General features: G+C 37.8%; 2 long non-coding RNA genes across 2 annotated transcripts; one reads left to right on the top strand and one right to left on the bottom strand.

The window, feature by feature from the left end:
* The first annotated feature begins 1,958 nt into the window (after positions 1-1,958).
* On the top strand, positions 1,959-19,656 carry LOC131494451 (uncharacterized). Its single transcript, XR_009253410.1, has 7 exons — positions 1,959-2,642; positions 10,727-10,815; positions 14,393-14,571; positions 15,545-15,674; positions 16,309-16,442; positions 17,837-17,985; positions 18,755-19,656. It is a non-coding gene; the product is annotated as an uncharacterized LOC131494451 (long non-coding RNA).
* On the bottom strand, positions 16,351-25,171 carry LOC131494452 (uncharacterized). Its single transcript, XR_009253411.1, has 2 exons — positions 24,332-25,171; positions 16,351-19,592 (listed from the first exon to the last, which is right to left on the bottom strand). It is a non-coding gene; the product is annotated as an uncharacterized LOC131494452 (long non-coding RNA).
* Between the last annotated feature and the right edge of the window lie 421 nt (positions 25,172-25,592).

Below are 25,592 nucleotides of genomic sequence, written 5' to 3'. Positions count from 1 at the left end.
AGAACAATTTTAATTCCAAGGTCAAGGAAAATCTTTGGATCCAGGAAAAACATGACAGAACAAAAGTCAAACTGACCTCAGATTTCCAAACTACAGCATTAAATGCTAATGACCAAAGATTTTGAATAGAAACGTTCATGGACAATGAATTCCACCACACCAAAGAGAGCTATAATAGGTGTTAATAATTATATATACATATAATATTATATATACCTAATGCACTCAATATATATAGCATATGTATAATATTTTGTATACATAATGTACTCAAAATAGAATTTTTATGTAATCAATATATAATATTAGTATTAATAAATTAATTTTTCATACCAAGTCTTTGAAATGTGTATTTTATACTCACAGTACAACTCAGTTCAGATAGCCACATTTCAAATGCTTAATAACCACACGTGACTAGTGGTCACCATGTTAGCACACAGACCACAACATAAGAAACTATCATGGTGACTTGAGAGTAGAAAGACACTTCTTTTCTTTATTTTTTAAAAATATTTTTATTCTTTATTTATTTTTGAGAGAGAGACAGAGAGACAGAGTACAAGTGGGGAGGAACAGAGAGAGAGGGAGACACAGAATCCGAAGCAGGCTCCAGGCTCTGAGCTGTCAGCACAGAGCCCAATGTGGGGCTGGAACTCACAAACTGAAAGTTCATGACCTGAGCCGAAGTCAGACGCTTAACCCCCTGAGCCACCCTGGTGCTCTGTAGACACTTCTTAAACAGACTCCAAAATAACTAATCATGATAGAAAGATACGTAAAAACTAAGGAGGGCACTTGTGGTGAGCACTGGGTGTTGTATGTAAGTGATGAATCACCAAATTCTATTCCTGAAACCATTATCACACTGTAAGTTAACTAACTAAAATTTAAATTTTTTTAAAAAAATGAGAAAAACAATAATAAAAGAATAAAGATACAAAAATTACATTTAAATTATTTTTTTCATCAAAATTAACCATAAGAGAGTTAAAAGATAAGCCATGGAGTGGGAGAAGGTATGTGAAACACAATCAAGTGTTCCCCAGCCTATATAAAGAATACACAAATCAGTAATAAAAACAAATGAAAAAGTATAATCTCACAATACAAAAGAAAAATCAAGACTATAATTTAATTATAAGACTATAATTAAATTAAATTTAATTTAAAAGGACTATATTAGTCTACTAGAGCTGCCATTAACAAAACACTATATAGACTGTATGGACTAAGAAACAAATTTGTTTTCTCACAATTCTAGAGGCTGGGAAGTTTAAGATCAAGGTGTTGGCCAATTCTATTCCTGGTGGGGGTCTCTTTCTGGCTTGCTGACAGTTGCCCCCTCATGGTGGAGAAAATGAGAATGAAAGAGGGAAAGAAGGAAAAAGAACATGCATCAGTTCGAGCTAATTAACATATCATCTTGTCACATAGCTCGCTTTTGTCTTTTCTTATAAGAACACTGATCCTATTGGAACAAGGTCCTTTATGACCTCATCTAACCTTGATTACTTCCATAAAGTCCCTGCATTCTCCAAATACAGTTACAATGGGAGTTGGAGCTTGAACAGGTGATTTGGGGGAGGGCATAATTTGGTCCATAGCATTCTGACCCTGGCCCTTCAAAATTCGTGTCATTCTCACACGCAAATACATTCATTCCCTCCCACCAGCCTCAAAATTCTTAACTGCTTTCCACATCAACTCTAAATTTTTTTTTAACATTTATTTATTTTTGAGACAGAGAGAGACAAAGCATGAACGGGGGAGGGTCAGAGAGAGAGGGAGACACAGAATCGGAAACAGGCTCCAGGCTCTGAGCTGTCAGCACAGAGCCCAACGTGGGGCTTGAACTCACAGACCACGAGATCATGACCTGAGCCGAAGTCGGATGCTTAACTGACTGAGCCATCCAGGTGCCCCTCAGCATCAACTCTAAAGTATGATCGGTCTTATCTAAATATCATCTAAATCAGCTATAGGTGAGAATCACTGAATAATTTCTCTTAAGGCAATATTCCTCTCTACTATGAGCCTGTGAAACCACACAAGTTATGTGTTTCCAAAATACCATGGTGAGACAGGCATGGGATAGACATGCCCATTCCAAAAGGGAGAGATAAGAACAAAGAAAGGGGTGGCAGATCCCAAACAATTCCAGAACCCAGCTAATTCCATTAGAACAGAATGGGACCCTGAAGGTAAGCTGTGGACAGAGGCTTGTTTGTCACTCACAGAACAAAATGACTCCTTGGTTATGATTCAAAAAACAAGGAAATCAATGCAGAATTACATCAGAAGCACATTATGGGTCAGAACGTTGCAGATTACATGCATTTCCCTCATGGAAGAAGATGAAGATGCTTACAAGAAACAATTGTGTCAATATATAAAGAACAGTGCAGCTCCAAATGTAAGAGAGGAAATGTATCAGAAAGCTCAGGCTGCTATACAAGAGAATCCAGTCTATGAAAAGAAGCCTAAGAAAGATGTTAAGAAGGGAAAGTGGAATCATCTCAAAATGCTTCTTGCCGAGAAGAAAGACTGAGTAGCTCAGAAGACCAACTTCCTCCGAGCTCCGGAGTGGGCCTCTAAAAGCTAAAAAACTAAGCTGCAATTTTCTTTGAGGATTTTTTCAGGTAAAGACAATAAATTTATTGAACAAGCAGCTTTAAAAGATAAAAAAGCAAATTCCATTAGATCTTAAGACTTAAGAATTGTCCCTCTGGCTCAATGTCCCACCCTCCGGGCTCACCAGTGTGGCAGCATTACCCCCACAGCTCTGTGGGGACAGCAGCATCTCTTGGGCTCAGTGGGGCACCTTGGCCCAATGTGCGAACCGTGTCAGTAGGGCTTTCTGAAACAGGAAACAGCCAGCTCCCTGGGCCTGTGATGAGTGGCAGCTCGGATGACCTCTGTTGGTCATTCGTCCCTTCCCCTGGGGCAGGCACATTCACAGCCAGATAGCTCTATGGTCCGGTCCTGTAGAATCCAAGACATCTGACAGCTTTCCCTCACTCCATCCTGCTTTCTCTCTCCCCTTTAGTTCAAACTGGCAAACTGGCAGAATCTCTGCTGGTATAATTCCATCTCTATTTCTGGCTCCTGCGGAGATGGCTGATTAAGTCCATGAGTCACACCCATGATGTCCTTATCAGATGGGTTTGTCCACACCTTTACAGTTTTCATCACAACAAGCTTCCTCTTTTTTTGCAATACGGAGAGACTCAAGAGAATTTTTCAAATCTTTAAATTTGGTTCCTTTTTGATCAACAATCCCTTCCTCAATTCATGTCTCTTTTCCTGCTTTTTATTATAAGCAGTCAGAAGGACCCAGGCAGTACCTTCAACATTTTGCTTACAAACCGCCTCAGATAAATCTCCAGTTTCATTGTTCACAAGTTCTATCTTCCACAAAACAGTAGAACACATCAGTCAAGTTCTTTGCCACTGTATCAAGGATCGCCTTTCCTCCAGTTTCTAAGCCTGTTTTTCATTTCCATCTGAACTCTCACCAGAATGACCTTTAATGTCTGTATTTCTACCAACCTTCTGTTCAGGATTATTTATTTATTCTCTAAAAAAGGTAGAGGTTTCCTCTGCAGCTCTCCTCTTTTCTTTCTGAGCTCTCACCAGAACGACCTTTAACATTCATATTTCCACCAACAATCCCTTCACAAAAGCAGGCAACCTCTGCTTTTTTTAGTGTGTACTTCAAAATCCACTTCCACTGTTCCAGTAGCACCCTACTTTTCAACCAAAATCTGTATTAGTCAGTCGAACACCACAAATCAGGTAGCTGGACCAAAAGAAACTCATTTTCTCACAGTTCTAGAGGATAGAAGTCCTTGATCAAGGTGTCAGCTGATGCACTTCCTGATGAGACTGTCTCCCTGGCTTGCAAATTGCCACCTTTTTGTTGTGCCTTCACATGGTCTTTCCTTGGTGCATGTGGGCAGGGGGAAGAGAGCCAGAGAACTCTCTTGTCTCTTTTTGTAAGGACACTGATCTTATCAGATCAGGGTCCCCCACTTATGACCTCATTTAACTTTATATCCAGAAAAGCCCTATGTCCAAATATAGTCACACTGGGGACTGAGCCTTCAATATATAGTCTGGAGAAGAACAAACATCCAGTCCATAAGAAGGACACTTCAAAATAGAATATCCAAATGGCAAATATGCATATGAAAACGTAATCAGCATCCTTTATCTTCAGGGTGATATAAATAAAAACACAATGAATATTGCTATATACTTAGCAAAATGGCTAAAATGAAAAGGAAAGAAAATAACAAATTGACAAAGATATGCAGCAACTGAAATTCTCCAGCACTATAAGCAATTGGAATTCTCTTTATAGTATAAATTGTTACAATCTCGTTGAAAAATATTTTAGTATCATCTACCAAAGTTGAATATATTACATAAATCTGACCCAGAAATTCCCGAATCATACATTTAACCAAAAGGTGTAAGAACTATTCACAGCAATATTATTAACAATAGCTTATTGACATGATGACATAAATTCATATAATAGTATACCACAGAGCAATGAAACTGATCAAATTACTTGTTATTAGATCAAGTTTCCAGAAACAGACCCTGAGATAAGAATTCAAGCCCAATTCATTTATTTGGAAGTTGAATTCAGGAAACATTACTAGAGAAGTGCAAAAATGAGACAGGGAAGGGAATGTAGCCAATAAAAGGTACATTGGCCAGAAAGAGCCAGTTACTGTTGTGAGTAGGTAAAGCTTATTCCTCCTGGAGAACTCTAAGAATCGGTATAAGATACATCCCCCAGAGTTATTCCACCCAAGGAGTGAGAGAGTTTGTTTACACACAAGCTCCTGTCAGTCACTGACTGAGATTTGCAGGAGAGTTAAATCCACAGTAATCTGGACTTCAGGTCCTCAGATGCCAAAGAAAGCATTCAGGCAGGTAGGACTCTGCCTCCTTCACTACAGCGGTAGGTCTTAGAGAATGTGCATAGAGTAATAATCACAGAGTCGGCCATACTTCTGTCATGCATACCACCACAGATGACTCTCACAAATATTATCGTGAGAAATGAAAGCCAGAAACAAAAAAGTATATACTGTATGTTTCCTTTGATATACAGTTCAAAACTCGGCAAACTAAAAGTGTTAGAAGTCCGGATGGTGGTCGCATTTGGGGAAGGAGAGAGGGGAGACTGGAAGAGGGCACAGAAAGACTTAGGGATGTTTACAATGTTATGATTCACACTATGGTAATTCATTCAACTATATGCTTATAATTTGTACACATTTCTGTGTGTATGCCATTCTCTGTTTAAAGTTTGCATGGTTTTTTTGTTTTGTCTTGTTTTTTGATAGAAGAGGAAATAAGGTCAGTCTTTCAATGCATGCTGCCCCTAAAATGGCAGTCACCTTCAGATGAACATTTGTATCTCAAAATAATGTCTGGAAATGGAGCTCCCAATCAATGCTTCTAGCTTGTTCATCAGAGATAAAACTTATGGGGGAGAAATATGACATCTAATTCCTATCAAATCCAACAACACAAAATATATTTTGTGTTGCAGTGACTCCTGCATTGTAAACAAGAACAAGGAAACCACGGGCTCCTTCTTTCCACTTAGGCAGGTGACTCCTCTGTACAAATTAATGTGAATTTCTTGTTTATTGAGTAGTTTTCATCTTTGAACTATGTGTCTAATTTGTGAGACATGTAAGTTAGCAAAGAAAGTAGTAAAGATAAAAAGATAGGTATAGGAAGATTTCTCTCCCAAGGTGCAATCTGCCAATCAAACGTGCAACTGATTTGCTTAATTTTAAAGCTTTACTTCTTTCTGCAGGACACAATATCAATAAGGAACCTAAAGCTCTCACGTTTCTAGCTGAAAGGAAGAATGTTTAGCCTCAGTTCGTAGCTATAGAGATTAAGCCATATTTATTACACAATAGACACAGGCACCAGAAGGAGGAAGGTATCATGGAGTCATATACTCCTTAGTCATGTTCAGCATCCAATACCACACAAGCTGTTGCAACCTCTTGCTATGACAGAATCCTCTGATTAATCTGATTTCAGTTTGTCATATAGAGCAAATTCTAACATAATCCTTGTACCTCCCGCCAAAGCTGAACTCATCACCAAATATACTACTACTACTACTAATAATAATAATAATAATGTGGAGTAAAGTCTTAATTTATTGTGAGTCAGAATGCCACAATTCTGGAGAACAAGGCACTGGTACCGCAAATGTCAAGCAACTAATTTCAAATATCCTTTTACATTCTCCCCACAAGTTCAAAAATCAGTTGATCAGCCTGGAGCTGTCATAAATTTCCTGGAAAAAATTAATGGCTATCTTTGCAGTAATAAGATTAAGAAGAAGAAAAATAGCTGACAATTTCTGAGAATTTAGGAAGTGTTAGGCATGATTCTCAGTATTACACATGAAATAATTCAGTTAATCCTCACAACAACTGTGTAGAATTATTCCCATTTGACAAAAAGGAAATTGTGGAGTAGAGATGCTCAACAACCTATGAAAGGTCAGAATAAGTGACGGAGACAAGGTTCAAACCCAAAAGCCTGGCTCCAGAATCCGTGATCTTGACCATTATACATGCTGTCCTCAACTCTTCATTTGAAGAGTGACACTGAACTCAACCATTATACGTGTTGTCCTTCAACTCTTCATTTCAAGAGTGACATTGAAATCACTATGTAAGCAAGCTCTGAAAAGAGAAAAATATTGAATATAAATTCATTTCCTATTCCTCTTATTTTGAAAATAAAGCAAAAGGGGTAAACAAAGAGCTAGAGAAAAATGAAAGAGGGCTTCTTATTATCTCATCCTCTGTACAATTTTCACAAAAGTTCTTGCTAGTCACCTCAGGTTTGTATTGAATAATCAACTTTTTCCAAAACCTCTTCCACATACAAGTCTCACTCAATTATGTAAGGTAAGAAAAAAAGTTAGGTAGACATTCTAAACCCTATTTTCCAGATAAGCAATGTATCCATATAAATATATAGACAGAGATATAAGGAACCTAAGATCTCAAATCCACATTGTCTTTAACCACACATCCCTCCATAAAACACCTCTCAGTGATGTGTATGCATAAAGACCAAGGAGAGGTAGAGAAATACTTATTACCTGGGGTTTTGATTCCAAACTCTAATTTAGTTCCCTAATATATTGGCTGGACCACAAAGAAAACTACATTTGCCATAGCAGGAGGTAGACCCACTGCTGGAAACTAAATCAGGCTGAACATCCTCCTTCATCCTGTTACCGCTAAATTCACAACCGAATCTTTGATCTTACATTGGATGACAAGGTGTATTAGACTGCCTCCTTATGTTACCATTGCTCTTATACAGTCCCTGGGACCAACGAAATGTGAACTACCATCTTTCAAGACTTTATTTATATCTCTTTTATAATACCTTCCCAAAATGTGCCAAGATAGAATAATTCAATTAAACTTATCCCAAGGTCATTCTTTTAGGTTGAGAATTCACCTCATGTTCTACTTCCCTGCTAAAAAAAAAAAAAAAAAAAGCTCAACTAACTTGCCCAACCAATCTTTTTTTTTTTTTAATTTTTTTTTTTAACGTTTATTTATTTTTGAGACAGAGAGAGACAGAGCATGAACAGGGGAAGGTCAGAGAGAGAGGGAGACACAGAATCTGAAATAGGCTCCAGGCTCTGAGCTGTCAGCACAGAGCCCGACGCGGGGCTCGAACTCAAGGACCGCGAGATCGTGACCTGAGCCGAAGTCAGCTGCTTCACTGACTGAGCCACCCAGGTGCCCCTTACCCAACCAATCTTAGCAGACAGGGAGATACAATGTGAGCCAGCTGACAGAAAGCCCTAAGTAACTGGATGCCTATGAAACAAAATGTTCTAAACTTTATTCCTTGCTGTAAAATTTAACCATGTAATCTCTTTTGTATGATCAAGCTCAACTTTATTTATATAGAGAATAAAATCTAACTGTGGGCTTTGTCTATAATTTCAAGGTATCTGAAAGAATTACCTTTCATTTCCTCCAATAAACTCCAGATTACTAGATATCTCAATAATAAAAAATCAGTATAAGTTTTCACGTGATGATTTCTGCAAACTCTATATACATCCCAACAACATGTTTAAATAGGTGTTGTTATCCTTATTTTAAATTTTTTTAATTGAGAATCAAAAAGTTCAAATTACTTATAAATCCATACAACTAATCTCACCTCAAATCTATTATTTCCTTTTCATAATGCTGCCTCAATCGAGCAACATAATAATCCCTTTATTTACTCAGTTACTTATCTCTCCTCCTCTATTGAATTAATGAACTGAAAAACATATTCCCAACCACAATGTTATAAATGGAAGAAGGCCAGCCTCTCACCTTTGTGGCATCTAAAACACTGTAGGAAACAACAGGAAACTAGATTTAGCTGTTTTCATAGCAAACATAAAAACTATAATAATATTCTAAATTTTGAAAATGCCCAATAAGAGGATACATGTAGTTTTTTTTTAATTGGTTCTAATCTGTGATTTCAGATTATTCTTTCAACCAGTATTCTGATGTTTTCCGGTTTCTTAATAATGAACTCTATTTTAATATTAGGAAGTTAATTCATTTTTTAAAGTCAGTTTAATTTAGTAAAGAAGCTCATCATAAGTTTCCATTTTATCCTGACTCCATTAATGACTCATTTGGGGTACTGTATAGGGCTTTTCCATGAAATATCATTTCCTGTGTATTTTATAGGGCCAAGAGTATTTCTCTCAGTGACACCTAGTCATTGAACATTTCACTTCCAGTCTTGATAGATCATCAGTCGTCCAACTTAGAATCTTCCAGCTCTGGACTGATCTTCAATGTCAAACTCTAATGACTTTATGTGGATGGTTTTCTTCTTTCAACAACAAGGAGTGTATTGTTCTTAGACTTAGTTTTACATATGCTCTCATTCCATCTAAGACTTCTGAGTCAAGCTAAGCATCTGCATTTATTCTCTAGTCACAAAGTGTTTCAAAATATGAAGATGACTCAAATAAGATAATATCTTTATTCTCTACATAGCTACCAATTTCTGTCTAGGTAGTATAAAGATTCACCCTTCATGGCCTCTAATGCTTTTTGAAAAAAAATAAAGTATCAATATAGAGGAAGCACTTTCTGTCTTTAAAAAGTATTATCTAGCTTGTAAATTGTAACGTTCCTTTGGGAATTGAAAAAGAATTGGGGAGTTTCCAAAATCCCACTTAGTTTGAGAAGTAGGCAGTGCAAATCTACTCTCTTAAATGGAGTATTTGGACATGAATTTCCTTAATTGAAGGTCTATATCCAGGACATATTAAGAAGGGACTGAAGTTTGATGACACAATACTATACTCTCCAAGAAGAAACTTCTAATTAGAAATCTCCCTACAGGTAAGAGGGGGCTTAATTATTTTGAAACTTGCTCATTTTATGATGTCCCAGGATGCAATTGCTTTTCTTAAATCAGTTCATAAAGTCTCCTTCAGCTTAAATTTGGTTAAACCAGTTTTATTAAAAAAAATTCAAAAGGTGATTTTATACGCATAAAGTTAATTTTAATGCATTCTAAAGCTCTTCTAATTCATTCCAAATTTAGCAACAAAAGTAGAGCAATTCTATTCGTGAAGGCTATTTTAAAATGTAGTATAGTATATAGTATCTAAGAATATAAAATTTTAATAAAGAGTCAAAACAACTCTATTGACATTTATGTAGGTCCTGCATAATAAGTATTTTCTAACTGAACAAATAAAATGTATTAGCTCTGAAGAGTTTCTCTCAGTAATTATGAAAGAAATGGAGGAAATTAAACTCCCCAGTTTTAGAGTGGGAGGAATATATTGTTCTTGGAAATTGTCCATCTTCTTCCTGCTGTTCAATTAATTCCCTACTTTCTTTCACTTTTCCTATCTTCTTTTATAATATTCATATTTTCTTCATATAAGTTATCTTGTTCTCTCTTTAGTTCTTGATCTTTCCATAATCTGTATGTTTGGGAAATGTAGACTCAAGCTTCATTAGTGGTTCCAGGTGGAGATTTTGTTGTTACTTAGAGACGCATGGTAGAATGTTATATTTAAAGACAGATGGCAACAATCATATGAACACTCCATGTGGCTGGTTCTCTGTATCCATCAATTTGCAGCTGAGGAGGCTAGTTCAAGCATCTGCAATAATTGGTAGAAGAGAAAATAAAAATGGAGAAGACTAGACATTTTCACTAATTAAAGATGTGGTTTTTATTTGCTCTGACATCAAAATATACTGAATTTGAAAGTTCTTCAGATGGCTGTGGTGTAAAGCACATCTACAGAGAAGCAACTATTTTCCAAATACATATTGCTTATTTCTTCAGAGTAGAAATTTTAACTGGGAGCTATGACCATATACAGCCATCTTAATGCTTTATGGTTCTGGCAAATGCAACTCCCTATCATATAGGATTGCTTCACAGCTTGACCACAAATGTGATAGGTTAAAAACCAATAATATCACTCAGAGACCCTCCCTTCTAGCAGTCATCATCTTCATCTTAAAATTTTGCTACTGCTGTTAGATGTATATTTCTACCCCTCAAGACCATGTGCCTTTCAAAAATTCAAGAATCTAATCCAAGCAAACAAATTTCCATTATTTCTGAGACTTACCAAATTGCACTTCATCTTCAGAATTCTGTTCCATCTGTGAAGTCCTAACTACAAGCAAGGCCTCTCCAACAAAGCTTCTGCTCCAGTTACCAGACTCATTCCAAAAATAGGTAGGTTTCAAGAATCACTCACACTGTAAGTTGAGCGATCCTGGATCCTCCAGCCTGGAGTGCAAGAACACATATACTCACACAAAACTGTAAGGACTAATTGTAATTTGTACCAAATGTAATCTGATTGTAATACACTAAATTTATACACAGATATATAAGCATGCATTTATACACACACACACACACACACACACACACACACACACACACGTAAGGGGTCAGTTATTGTCAATTATTTCAAAATCCTTTTTAAAAAAGGAAAAAAGCTAACTTTAAACACTGTGGCAGACACATCCAAAGGAAACCCCCAGTAAGTCATTTTAGGATGTATGGTCCACTCCTCACTTGCATAATCCCTTCCCCTTCTGTGTGGGTGGGACCTATGACTAGCTTCTTATCAATAAAATATAGCAAAGGTAATGGATGCTATTCTCCTAACTATGTTACATAATGTGACCTAGTTGATGGATGTCACTCCCATGATAACTCTTAACCAACTGAATTAATTAAGTCTCCAGGTACAATCACAGGTCCAACCGACACTTTGATTTCAATCTGGTTAGACCCTGAACAAAGGACCCAGATAACACATGCCTGAGTCCTCACACAGGAAAACTGTGAAATAATAAATATGGGATGTTTTTATCTCCTAAATGTGTGGTAATTTGTTACATAGCAATAGAAAACTAAAACATATATGTACATAAACTCATTTTGAATTATTTTATGACAACTTTCTTAATTTTAATCTTCTTAATTTAAAGATCTCCCTGCATATCAAACGTGTTTTTAAAACACCCACATCACACACTAAGAATATTTTTGCTGTGAAAGTTTTAGAAAGTATTTTCATAATTTTATGTATTTGAGGACAAATATTCCATCTTTCTTATTATTATTCTATCCTAAGATATAACTGTTGGGTGAAATTGCAGCCAGACAAGTAATGTGATATTATGTTTTGTGGATATTTCATTAAGTATTAATTCCTTTTGACTCACAGGGGTTTCTTTCATATTCTAGAGCTAATAGATCATTTTTTAGGTGACACATTTATTTGTGGATCTTCTGAAAGTTTATAGCCCCAGGAACTGTGCCTATATTGCATAATAGATAAAATGGCCCTGCACACACACAAAAAATTCTAAAAATAAAAGACAAAGTTGAGAAATTCAATTTTCATTATATTTCAATAAGGATTTAATGAAACTTTTAGCAAACTTTGGCTAAGCAAACAATTTCCCTGATAGTTCTGTTCTTATCCTCCTTTTTTTTCATGGTCTGATTTGTTGTCCTTGGCAGATCTTTTGTGTTCCCTCTTGATCTTTGTCCTATGCAGGTTTGTACTGGAATGATAACACAGTTGCAAAGGCATTTCATTCTTTCTAAATATCATGCTCAAAAATCATCTAAGAGTTTTTATGAACAATATGCTTATAGCTCCAGCTGCTCCCAGTCCTATTAGTTAACACACAGACCTGTTCGAACATTAAAGGGACACACATCTTGTCTCCTTCAATTCTCTTAAAAATCATTGCCTCAGGGAGCCTGGGTGGCTCAGTCAGTTAAGTGTTTGACTTTTTTTTAAAATTAATTTATTTTGAGACAGAGAAAGAGCAAGTGGAGGAGGGACAGAGACAGAGAGGGTGATAGAGAGAATCCCAAAAGTCTCAAACTCAGGAACCATTAAATCATAACCTGAGTCAAAGTCAGACACTTAACCAACCGACCCACCCAGGTGCCCCCAAGTGTCTGACTCTTGATTTTGGCTCAGGTCATAATGTCATGTTCTCGTGAGACTGAGCCCCATGTCAGGCTGTACACTGGAATTCTCTCTCTCCCTCTCTGTCCCTCCCCCTCCCCTTTGCTTTTACACTCTCTCTCTCAAAATAAATAAATAAACTTTAAAAAAAAGAGAGAGACAGAGTAGTAAAGGTATTTGAAGTACAACTTGAAGGAACAAACCATGGCAGAAGATTGCCAGAAAGTGCCAGAAGGTATTTGTTACATTCTAAAAAAGGATGGCTGGATATGTTTCTCCATATGTCATTAAGAGGCATGCATTTCTTTTGGTTTTAATACCAAGTCACATATGGAGACAAACACTGATACCATTTTGGGCAATAGAGACAAGGGTGGCAAAACATCTTCTCTATCAAATTTTCAAGCAAAGATATGAATAATAGGGTCTTAAAACACTTAATTTTCTTTAAATTGCATACGCTCTTGATAAAGATTAAATATTCTACTATATCAAAAACCTTTGATAATTCTACAATATCAATCATTTGTCACATTATTATAATTGGCATGAAAAGGCAGGATAGTGTAATGACTAGTCAGCATGAATACTGGAATCAGATAAATGTATTAGCACCTCCGTTTACCAGTGGTGAGCCCCTTGATGAGCTGATTAAACTCTTAAAGGCTTAATTTCTTCATTGGTAAAATATAGGAAATAACACCATTTCCATGGTGAAGAATAAGTGACATATCATGTAGGGTTTTTCATAGGTCCTAGTACATAGTAAGTGTTCGATATATATTAGCAATTATTATTATATAATTCAAATATTCTATCTTTTTTTTAAGTTTATTTACTTATTTATTTTGAAAGAGAGAGAATGAGTGGAGGGGCAGAAAGAAAGAGGGGTGGACAGAGGATCTGAAGTGGGTTCTTCACCGACAACAGAAAGCCTGATGTGGGGCTCAACCTCATGAAACCGCAAGATCATGACCTGAGCCAAAGTCAGACACTTAACTGACTGAGCCACCCAGGCTCCCCTCAAATATTCTGTCTTATAGGAGAAATTACATTTTATATTTAGATACAACCTCATTCCAAAAATCATGTCATTTTCAAAATACATGCAGCATATGAAGAGGGTAAAGTGAGGAAATCATGAAGAAAAGGAAAACACAGAAACAGTAAGTTAAATATAGTTGTGAGGTTAAAATACATGTCATAAAGTCATACAGACTTTGCTAAATATGAACCATGGATTTAACTCAGAGCTGCCTAGAAGCTAGTATGAGGAGGAAAACACAACCAGTTACATGACTTTAAAAAAAACAGAAAGCTGTGTTTAAAAGAAACCCAAATAATCTGAGAAAAATGTGTCAAGTCTTTAGGTCCTCATAAAAAAGGACACTATGTAAGGTGTAAACAATTTCCTCTATTACTTTTTTACAGTACAACAAATAGGAAAGAGTTTTGATTTTCTTATAATATCCCTCAAATTCGGTTACGGAATACCATTAAAATGCAGTTTAGTGAAAACAATTTTTAAAAAGTACAGCTTGGATGGATGACTTTCCGATGAGAAACAATACACCAGTAATTAAATCTTAGTAATAACCAACTTTGGGTAGTACTTCGAAATTCATGATTATTTCTATTTTCCAGAGCTAGGTGTAACAAGTATAGTCATCCTCATTTTACAGATATGGAAACAGGTAGACTCCAAACAGGCTCAATGATTTGCCCAGAGTTATGTAGGAGAAAAATAACAGAGTGGAGACTGTTTCTTAATCTCATGGCCCTTTCTTCTCTAATCCTGTTTCCTTTTCACAGAAGCACTGTTATGAAATGGCCAAACCATTGGCAAAGCACAGAAAGGACTCCAGCCTCTGTGTCTCGGGGACAGCAACCCTCTTCGACAGCCTTGTTTTGATGTACAAACACCAGACTGGAAAGTCTCCATGAAGCAGAGCTGTTTCTACGATAGTAAAAACTTGGAGGACTTCCCAAAGGTCATTCTTATAGTGCAAGTCACTTATAAGCCATAAGAAAATAATGATGTTTTTTATTTTCATAGCACTTTACATTTCTCAAGCACTTGCATATAATTGTAGTTTCGTAGCACCGGCCCCTTTAAGCAAATCAATGTATTCACAGCAATGACATGTGCCTCAAGCACACGTTTTGCAGAAAGCTGCAGGTGAAGCAAGAAAAAATAAAATCTGATCATGGGCATTCTGAAACAAGATCTTCTTGCACAGAAAAACCATAATTGGTGAATGGATGGCACAGAAATTACTCACATGTTGAAATAAAATAGTACATAGCGCTTTACCAGTTTGTAAGCTGGTATTTCATAGCGTATGAATGAAGAAGTGGCAGGAGCAGGCAGAGTAAAATTTTAAAGAGGAAGAAAAGCTAATAACCCGTGTTCAGACCTCAAAAGAGATAAAAGATCCCAATTGCAGCTTGAAAAGTTATACCGCTTGTTTTAAATGCAGCCCACAACAAAGGGCAAGATCGGGCTTTAGGGAAAATATTTGCTACATTCTTAAATTATGGAATATTCTGGTTTCCACAGGATGCAAATATTTTGTCTGTCAATAATTAAGTTTCTGTGTTTCCTGTAGGCAGTTGGTGCAGGGATAAGAGGTGGTGTGTGAAATTCAACAGTTACTAAAATTGAGCATCTTGGAATGAAAATGGGCTTTTAAATTTTATTATCTAATATAGTTCTGAATATGGCAATGACCTAAGGGTTATGAATATGGAAAACGTCTCATTTTGAGTCTAACATTTTGATCCTAGCATCTCATCTTGTTCCCCGAAAATAACATAATCAGGTTGAAAAAATATATGCAGAGCAAAGATTAGCCAATTTTAACTAATGCTTTCTGGAAATGGCGCATAGTGGAAAAAAGGGGATTTCATCATCTGGGTGACGTGTGCCTGGTGACAGAAACCTGACTTCTCTGATTACCACAGGCTTCCATCTGGTGGCAAAGCAGGCTCCTTCTTCATCTTCTTTGGCTGAGATCTCAAACCAGTGTCTTTTGGGAAAATGTCTTGAAAATAAGCAATCCACCAAAATCATTACCTCTCAGAATAAGACAAGGTAAAAATTTTCTTTATAGTCAATCCAATAACAATGACCTTTTTTTTTTTTTTTTAATTTTTAAGGTTTCAAGCAAGAAAACAGAACTGCTACTAAAATTGTGTCTGGGAATTATTCTTTTGCTATTCAGGGTGTAGGCTCAATTTAAAAAAAAGATAAGTTGAGTTTATACTTAGACAACATTCAGCAAAATATGTACTCAGCATATAGCAATTACTCATGATAATTAGCCTTCAGTACCAGACCTCGGTCCTATATTTAATATGAGGCAATAGGAATATCATTTGTTTCCTTTTTGTCATCTTCTCCTGCTTCGTTCCTTTGTTCCTTTTGTTTGCTTTATTTATGAACATAGTTATGTAATTAACAAGAAGTAAATTTATAGAAAATTTAATAGTTTTTAATCTAAAAATCTGGTTCCAGAGGTGATAGAAAAGTTCATTGAAACACATTTGGTTCATTTTTTTACTCAAAAATCATTTTGGCTGCCAAATATTCTTTTGACATATGATACGACTTCTTTGTCTAAATTCAGGCTCTGCTCCTATGATAACTTAAGCACGATGCCTTCCTTTTCCTGCCACTGAAACAGGTGCTGGGGATGCTTTGTATGACTGTATCCTTGTCTCCACAGCCCCTCGACTGGAATGATGAAGTGCAGGTGACAACAAAGAACTGGATGACATTCTCTAGACTTTATTTCATTGGAATCAATAGGAAACAATGGCGGTAAAGGGGAACATATTTATCCCACTTCTAGGTTCTGAGGTAAGAAAGTTAGAAGAAAACACCTCCTCCATTTAAAAGGATTGAAGGAGGTAAGTGACATCAAGGAAGAGCTAGTTTCTATTAGAAACATAGAAATAGTTCATGTTAGATATCTTGAGGCCAAGGGATAAGTGAACACCCTCTCAGAAGACTTTGATCAGAACTACCAGTCACTGAAGGACCTCTTCCCTCTTAACAGTGAAGCAGTATTGCAGTCTAGGAAGAGGCAAATCCTCATGGGGTGGGAAGCCAGGATTTACCTCTTTCCTTATTGAGCATGGTATGGTGGCTGAAGAACTTACATCACCGAAGTGGTGAAAGAACTAAATCATTGCAGAATGATCTACTATGGTATTAACATACATATTATTTTCACTAATATATGGTGCTCAAAACAATGAGTGTTACTGTTTCCTTTCCTTTCTCCCAAAAGTTACCAAAACTTGCCCCTCTGCTCTGAGTTCCACTATCTCAGAGAATCTGATATTTGAAAGTAAAATCTTCTGTGCATAAGGAATAACCCCTCACCCTGGGCTTAATTTTAGGTGAAGACCCTTGGAGTGAACAGGAATAAAAGGCCGGTGCTGGTACTAGAGACCAGTGAAAGAGAAGTTGTCCTAGACAGGGTAGGGTCTAGGGACTTGGGGAGATAACATACATACAGAGATTATCTCTGATGGGTTATCCTTATGGAATACTGATGGAGGCCAAACACTGATCAGCAAAGGTCTTCAGTGACCAGGCCTATGGTCCATGGACAGGATCTCTAGGGAATGCACTTCTGAGCTTACAGAGAGCATCAGTGCTCTCTGAAGGGAAAAATGGAAAGTAGCTCTTGCAGAAAGAGGAGCTATAAGAACTGGGAGGGCCATTCCACCTCCCACATCTTTCTATATGCACACAAGCATCCTTCTTTTCCCCCTCCAAATTTGGAATCCAAGGAGTGAGAAGACACTAAAACATATGACTGAGATTTAATTTCTCACCTCCACAGAGAGTAGGGGCATAGAGATTTTATTTGACTTAAAAAATTAAACCAAAATAACATTTCTTGTGCTGATGTGTGAGAAGGAAATACTTACCTATTACACATATAAAAAGTCCCTGCAAGTTATTTATGTTGGTTATTATTTCAACTCCTCTCAATCTCCCCAGGTTGCTATCAAACCAGGAGGTACTGAAAGTCTACATGTGCCAGTAACAGTGCATATATTATGTGATTTAATCCTCCCAACTTCCCTAAATAAGTAGCATCTCCCCCATTTTTTGAATTGAAAAAATGAGCGCAGACAGATTAAGGAACATGACCAAGACCACACAGATGGTAGGATGCTAACTGGGCTTTAAGTCTAAGGTTGCCTAACGCCAAAATTCATGCTCTTTTATTTTGCTAGGCTGCTACAAGAAGAGTATGTGAAAGCATTTTTTAAATGCATAAAATGGTACATAAATGCAAGCATCATTATTATGTTAAAGGCTCTGGGGATCAGAGAGCAGAGGCACAGTATTCTCAAAGCTTTTCTCACTTCCAGGAATAACAAAGGTACCTGTACTTTTGAAGCACATAACTTTGGGAGTAGGATGTAAAGAAATTATATCTCTGTCTTAAAATATTATCAGGTAATGGTCAAATGTCAGGCATTCGGGTAGGCTGTCATTAAAGTAGTTTCAAATCTTTTTTAAATTTAGTTTATTTATTTATTTATTTTTGAGAGAGAGTATGAGAGGAAGAGGGGCAGAGAGAGGGAGAGAGAGAATCCCAAAAAAGCTCCATGCTTTCAGTGCAGAGCCCAACGTGGGGCTCAAACCCATGAACCATGAGATCATGACCTGAGCTGAAATCAAGAGTCAGATGCTTAACTGACTGAGCCACCCAGGTGCCTTTCAATTCTCTTTTTAAAAGTGATTAGATCAGAGACAGTAATAGAACCAAGGTTATGTAAAATTAAATTTACCAGTAAAAATCACTTTCCAACCTAAGCTAAAGGGAAAAAAAATAGGAAAAACCACTCACTTCTGATTGGAAGAAAGTGCGTGGAAATGTGCATTGATTGATCCTCATGGGGAATACACACAAGATCTATCATTGTTCTCACTTCCATCCTGAAAAGACATTTCTGACTTCAGAAAGGTTCATGAAATTGACACAACCTCAGTGAAAGTAAATCTGAATCTCCGAGAGGGATTCAAAATTGTGTTCCACTTAAGTCTGGAAGTTAAAATTTGGTGTTAGTTAAAACCAAATTTTTATAATAAATGAATGTTACTGTGTTAATATTTTATTAACTCAAGTTATTTTCATTACTTAACAGATGATTAAAAGCCTACAGTGTGCCAGAAGGGAGGCGGAGAGAAAGGGAAGGGGGTCGAATAAGGACATGACTGAGACCCAGACAAGAAGGAGGGAGTCCGAGGAACATATTCCCAGATCATTCCAGAGAAGAAGCCCACGTGGTCAAGACACAGTGTTTTACGATCCAACTTTCACCAACAAAGGTTCTGGAACTAGTTAGCATTATGATTTATAATTAAGAAGGTAGAAGAAAGCAACCAGATGACAGCTGCATACTTGATTGTCAAGTAAGAAATAGTTGATTAACACGAGATCTGTAAATATACACTAACCCCAAGCAGAAAGATGGTCCACTCTCAGGAGAACTGGTCCAGCTAGTCAAATAATACATAGTTAAGGTCAGGACTCCAGTTCTAGAGAGGAGGGGACACCAGAGAAGGACACTACTTAGAATGAGTGAAATGGGAACATGGGTCAATACCCAGACCTGGGACTGGACCAAAACAGTGAGAAGAGGAAAACAGGTGAGGATGTTTGATCTTCTGACCTACTCATACACCCAGAGTTCTTCCCTTGTGTACCAGATCCCAAGTCTATGGGTAGAAAAAAACTTACTGGAGTAGAGAAGGGAGCATGGTACAGGGATAAAGAAATTGAAATCAAGAGCCCAGTGGTCATTACTAGAACACTAGATTTATTCCAATCTCCAATCAGCCATGGAGAAGATGGAGGAAGATAGAGAAAAGAGAGCCTTGGTGAAGATGTGGATGTCATGCACAAGGTCTGTGAAAATTCCTTCACTTTTCCAGGGAGAGTGAGTCTATGCCAGAAGCCATCAGAGGGTCAGCTTGGAATAGCTGGAAAAGACAGAAGTTGAAAAGAAACATATTACACCGAGTAAAATAAATACATTTTAAACCATCTCATCTCCCTTTCAGAAATTGCTCATGTTAGATCCTATATTCATTTAAACTAAACTTCATTGTTTCCTCCCATTCAAATGCAAAAGTATGAAAAGAGTTAAAGGCAACCACTCACAAGTGCTGTGTCATTAAGCAGGTGTAACAGAATGAGCTCAGAGTTAGCTAAGAGAACGGAAGGGTAAGAGGCTTCTTGCAGAAGCAGAGGTCAAAAACCATGTCTATGGCTCAGGCTCTTGACTTCAGGCCACTTGTCAAGGTCTGTCCATTACCAAGGCTCCTCCCTGCCCTCTGTCTTGTCTAAAATGGATTAGCATCTTCAGGGCATTATTATGCCCTTTTTACTTTTTTATCACGTTAACTTTCTTCCACAAAAGAAAACTCTTGCTGACATAAATGTTTGATTAGAAGCTTTCATATATTCCAATATAAAATGTTCCCTCTCAACTGGGGCTCATGAAATATATATCAAACAAGTTCTTTATGCAGCATAAAACAAACTTCAGTACTCCTTTTCAAGTAAAATAATAACTGTGTTAGACTACTCCTAATTCCTATAATTGGTTTCCAGAGGTAATTATTATAGCCCATGGATACACATGCAAATTCAATTTTTCAATAAATCTAACCTACCCTAAACTCTAAAGACCAAGGTTAATAACTTCTTTTGGCTTTTGCCCCAATTGTCTTACTAGGAGACATTTGGTGCGATTTTCAATCACCTTACTTGTAAACTTTTGCAAAACAATTCTTCATGATCCATTTTATTAATAATAACCCTAGTTTCTAATTACACTAAAATTTTCTTAGCATACATGGTTCAGACCCCAGATGTTACTTCTTTTATATCTGTATTCATTGTTAGATAATCTCTTCCAATATCAAAACTTTAAACATTATCTGTGGGAATATAACTGGGTGTTTGTATTTCTATCCAAGACCCATTCCTGAACTTCAGATTCATATATCCAATCATCACCATCCCTGGTGGTCTAGTGGTTAGGATTCAGTGCTCTCATATATATCCAATCATCTACATAATATCACCATTTGAGATACCTCAAGCTTAACATTCCAAAACTAAACTCCTGATCTTCTCTCCAAAAACTTTCCTTTTCCACATTATTCTCCAATTTAGCAAATGGTAACTTCATATTCCAGTTCAGGCCAAAATCCTTGGGGACGTCCTTGACCCACGGCTCCTCTCTGTCTCCATCACACCATATGCAATCCACCACCATATTCTGCCAACTCTTACTTGGAAATATCTCCATAACCCGATGCTTTCCCTCAATTCCACAATAAATCCACACCCCAACATTTCTTCGTGAGTTGCAATAACCTCTTAACTAGTATTCGTGCTTCTGCTGTTGCTTCCATTCAGTCTACACCCTACAAAGCAGACAGGGTAAACCTCCTCGTGTAAGTCAAGTCACACCGTGCATCAGTTCAAAATACTCTAGCGGCTCTTGATCACTTTCAGAGTTAAATTTAAAGCCAAACTGTGGTCAATATGCTCTGCGTGATACGGTGCCTCACTACTGCTCTTAATTCATCTACTTCTACTTTCCTCCTTTTTCACTCTGCTTCAGCCACTGGTATCCCTGACCAAACTGAGCATGCTCCAACTGCAGGGCTTTTGTACTGGCTGTCCTCTGCCTCATTTTGTTTAATCCTCAAAATAATCCTATGGGGTACTAAAATCACCCATGCTTTCCTTAAGTTATTTAGATAAACAAATTCTCAGGTCTCCTCAAGGAGTAGGACCCAGAAATCTATGCAGGGGATTGTGATGTGTGCTAAAGTTTGAGAACCACTGTCATGTCTGGAGACATTTGTGGTTGTTACAACTTGGGATGGAGGAGAAAAATGCTACTAGCATCTAGTGATAGAGACTAGGGATGTAATGCAAACGACAGGCCCCAGAATAAAGATGATCTAGTCCAAAATGTCAATATTGCCAAGGTTGCAGAACACAGTTGTAGCACCTAGACAAAAATTTCTCAATCTTTTTTCATTATCATCTACCTAAGGGCCTTCTTAGATATTTTTCCCTTACTAACCCCACTGATTAAATTTTAGTGCCGCAGATATACCATATATCTGTTTATGTTTTGTAGTCCCTTGGAGGACAACACAAACTTGTAATATATATAAATATCTTTCATGCTCCCAAAACCCATTTTACTCTGGTTTAGAGTATATGCTATAGATCGATAACTAGCATATCCTGAGCAGACAAGCATAGTCCTATGTGAATAAATAGCTTATCCACCAAAAAAAGCTGTAGCATCTGGCAAATACATACTAGCAAGAAATGGGGACATGGATTTGAATAGTTAGGGTGTAGGACTGGGGAGGTGAGATTTATTGGTACGGGAGTACTCTCCCTTGATATTATTATGTCCCTAGAGACTCGATATGATGATAGCCTGCAGTCACCAAAAGTGAGATGCAGAACTGCCTTGGTAAAGTAATAAGGAAAAGATCAGAAGGAATGGAGGCGTAAGCAAGTCAGAATGAAATCAGAAGGCCAACATCTATGTTTTTTGGGAAGGTCTGAATGACATTTCCTTCACTAAAAAATAAGGAATGTACTAGTAAGGGAATACCAACATCCTCCCAAAATTTATAGAATTTTGTGACCTGGAATGTGGGAGGTGTCAAGAGGGAAGAATCCATTATGACTATTTTGGCAACTGGATTGTGTCATTCCCTCAGATAAGAAACACAAACAAAGGAATGTTTGAGAATAAAGATAATTAATTCATCTTGGGATTTGATAGTTTTGAGGAATCAATGACGCCTTCACCTAGGTTTTAAAGGACAGCGTCATCTGACAAAGCCACTACATTCCAGCAGAGAGCCTTGGCATGAGTGGGGCTCACCAAGGTGTGTGAGTGGATTGCTACCCCCTGCGCATTTGAGAAGCTGAACTCTGAGTCAAAGAGCATTCTTTTTGAGCCTTATGGTCTGATGAAATTTGCCTCATTAGGCTTTGGGCTTGCTTGGGACCCGTCATTCCTTTCTTCTGTTGAGTGATAAACTGAGCCATATTGATATGGCAAGAGTTTATTTTAACAAAAAAAAAACAGTTTAAATCCAATATCACTAAACTGGAAGTGGTTAGGACTGCTCCACCAACAGGAGCTAGCAGAAAATGTTGTATAGAGAAGATAAAGAAACAAAGCAAAGCAAGAAAATTATTTAACTGGCTATAGCTTAAGCAGTTGCCTTATTTGGGAAAGTCTAGTTGGCTGCTTGTAACTGGTTGTCTTTAGGTTGCAGTTTCTTAAACATGAGGTGTTCCAGGTTTAGGTTTTGGTTTGCTTATGTAAGCTACTAAGGCATTAAAACCACCTCAGGGCAATAGCTTCCTTCTAAAATTAATTTAACACTTCTTTCCCACTTTTGCCTTTTGGAACAGGAATGTCTATCCTATGTCTGTCCCACCAGTATATTCTGGAAGCATGTAACTTGTGTGGTTTCAAAGGTCCACAGCAGGAGAATAAATTTGCTCAAGAAAAAGCATATCTCAAGTCATATCTAAGTCTTCCCATAGCTAATTTAGACAGAATTTAAATAAGACTTCAGACTTTAGACATCAGAGTTGATGCTGGAACATGTTAAGATCCGGGGGGGGGGGGGATGAAATAAATATTTGTATGTGAGGTCACACATTTGGGACATCCAGGGACAGAATGCTGTAGAATGATTCTGACCCCCCTCAACAAAAAAAAATTCGTATGTTGAAACCTAAACCCCTATGTGATGGTGTTTGGAGATCCGGGGTGCAGGGGAGGTTATGAGGTCATGAGGAAGGTGCTGTCAAGTGTGATTCTGTTTCTCTGTCTGAGGGCTTTTTCAAGTACCACAAGAGCTGGTTCAATTTACTTGCAAGGTAGCCCAAGACACCAGGTAACCCTACACCAATGAGGGATGAGAGTTGATAGACAAATAACCCAGTTTCCCCTTCCATTGGTGAGACAATACTGAAGTCCTTCATGGTTTTTCAGAAGAGCCCCAGAGGAACTGAATCCCAGGTGTCCACATTGATAACCCACTCACTCATGCTTGCTTCATTGGCTTTCTCCTTTTGCTCTCTTAATTTCCCCACACCTTCTTGTGTGCTTTCTGGGATCAACTCCCAAATGTAACATATGTAATTATTTCCTTTTCTCAGGCTCTGATTTTGGGTCAGCCTAATCTAAAAAAGTGTCCTTCCACCCTTAATAAAACTTAAGTATTTGGGAGAAGCCAAGATGGCAGAACGGCATGGAAGTTTTTTGTGTGTCTCGCGTCTGTGAAATACAGCCAGACCAACACTAAACCATCCTACACATCTAGAAAACTGATTGGAGGATTAACACAACAATTTGCACAACCTGAACCACAGAATTCAGCAGGTATGTGGCGCAGAGAGGTGAACTTGGGGAGAGAGAAGCTGGCGGTGGCAGGGAGCTGCCTTTGCAGGCGGAGAGAGGACGGAGACTGGGCAGGGGAGAATACGGGAAAAGCATCCCTCCCCAAAAGCAGCTGGAGAGAAAGTGGAAAGTTGGAAACAGCCGCAGGGACTAAACTAAAAAGGGAGAAAGGAGAAAGGAGAAAGGAGAGGGTTTAAATTCCAAGACTGTAAACAAAGGGAGCGCAAAGTCTGCAGCTCCGCATCTCGATACCTGGCAGTGCTCTGGTGGGAAGGGCGAATCCCCAGGAGCAGAGTGGGGTCCGGGAGGTTCTCGAGCCACACGGGGAAAAGAAGTTCCACTGCTGGAAGGGCATTTCGTAGAGACTGTGGCCACCTGGTCCCAGTAGACCCCAGAAAACGGCGACATTCGCTGGTGCTGGAACAAGGTCGTTAAGTGTGAAGCCTGGTGCCAGATGCGCGTTGTGATTTTCCATAATCCCTGAAAAGCTGCTGCTACAATAACTCATGAACTTTTTCTGGGGCAGGCTGGCACCTGGCCGCAGTCTCAATGGCAGCAGCAGGGTCCAGCAGGTGTTCCTAGGTGCAGCCTGCATTCGGCCATTGCTTGGTGAGACCCTCCCACAGAGGGGCGGAACGGGTCAAAGTCACAGTCCTTCAGAAGTAGGGGGCCGGGAAAAATAGCCGCATCTAAGACAAGACTCGGGAGAGGGGTACTACCTGGGGCTTGGTCACGGATAGTGAAGAAGCGGGGTGTGGACAAAAGCTGAAGACAGAGGACGGGTGCACAATTGTTGATCTGAGGGAAAGGAGTTCCCATACTAGAGACTGGGCAACTGGGTGACGACATTTTCACCATTCCTGCACATGCGCACACGCACCTACAAGCCCTGCAGCAGTCCACCCCAGTGGGCTAGCAGCGCCATCTAGTGGAAAGCGGAGCTGTTACACTGAGCCCCGCCCAAGTGGGCCAACCTCACTCTTCAAGAACACAGGTCTCACTGCCTACTTAGTTTATGGACTATAAAGCTCTACATAGTCTGACTTCTAGGAGAAAACGAAGTAATTTCAGTCCTATTTCAATCTATTAGCAGGTCCATCTATTCAATATTCTTTATTTTTTTCTCTTTTTTTTCTCTTTTACACTATTCTTTTTCTTGAATACATAAAAATTCATTTTTATTTTCAATTTTTATTAAAAAACATTTTTAATTTTTTACTATATTTTTGAATTTTGTGTAATTTTTTTCAAATTCTATCTTACTTCCATCATTCTATTTTAGTCTACTTCAGTGTATTTACCTTTTCAAATGTTCAAATGATTTCCTTGTTTTCTTTTTTCTTTTTCTTTTTTTTCTTTTTTGTTTCTTTTGTTTTTCTTGAATTCAGAAAGTGAAAAACATCATTTTTACTTTCAATTTCTATTAAAAATATTTTTCTTTAATTTTTTCACTATATTATTTGCTTTTGTGTAAATTTTTTAAAATTCTATTTTACTTCCATCATTTTATTTT

The sequence above is a fragment of the Neofelis nebulosa genome, chromosome 14 (genome assembly GCF_028018385.1).
Source record: "Neofelis nebulosa isolate mNeoNeb1 chromosome 14, mNeoNeb1.pri, whole genome shotgun sequence".
In the NCBI taxonomy this organism is placed as follows: Eukaryota; Metazoa; Chordata; class Mammalia; order Carnivora; family Felidae; genus Neofelis; species Neofelis nebulosa.
This window is presented reverse-complemented; position numbering and strand designations above follow the sequence as displayed.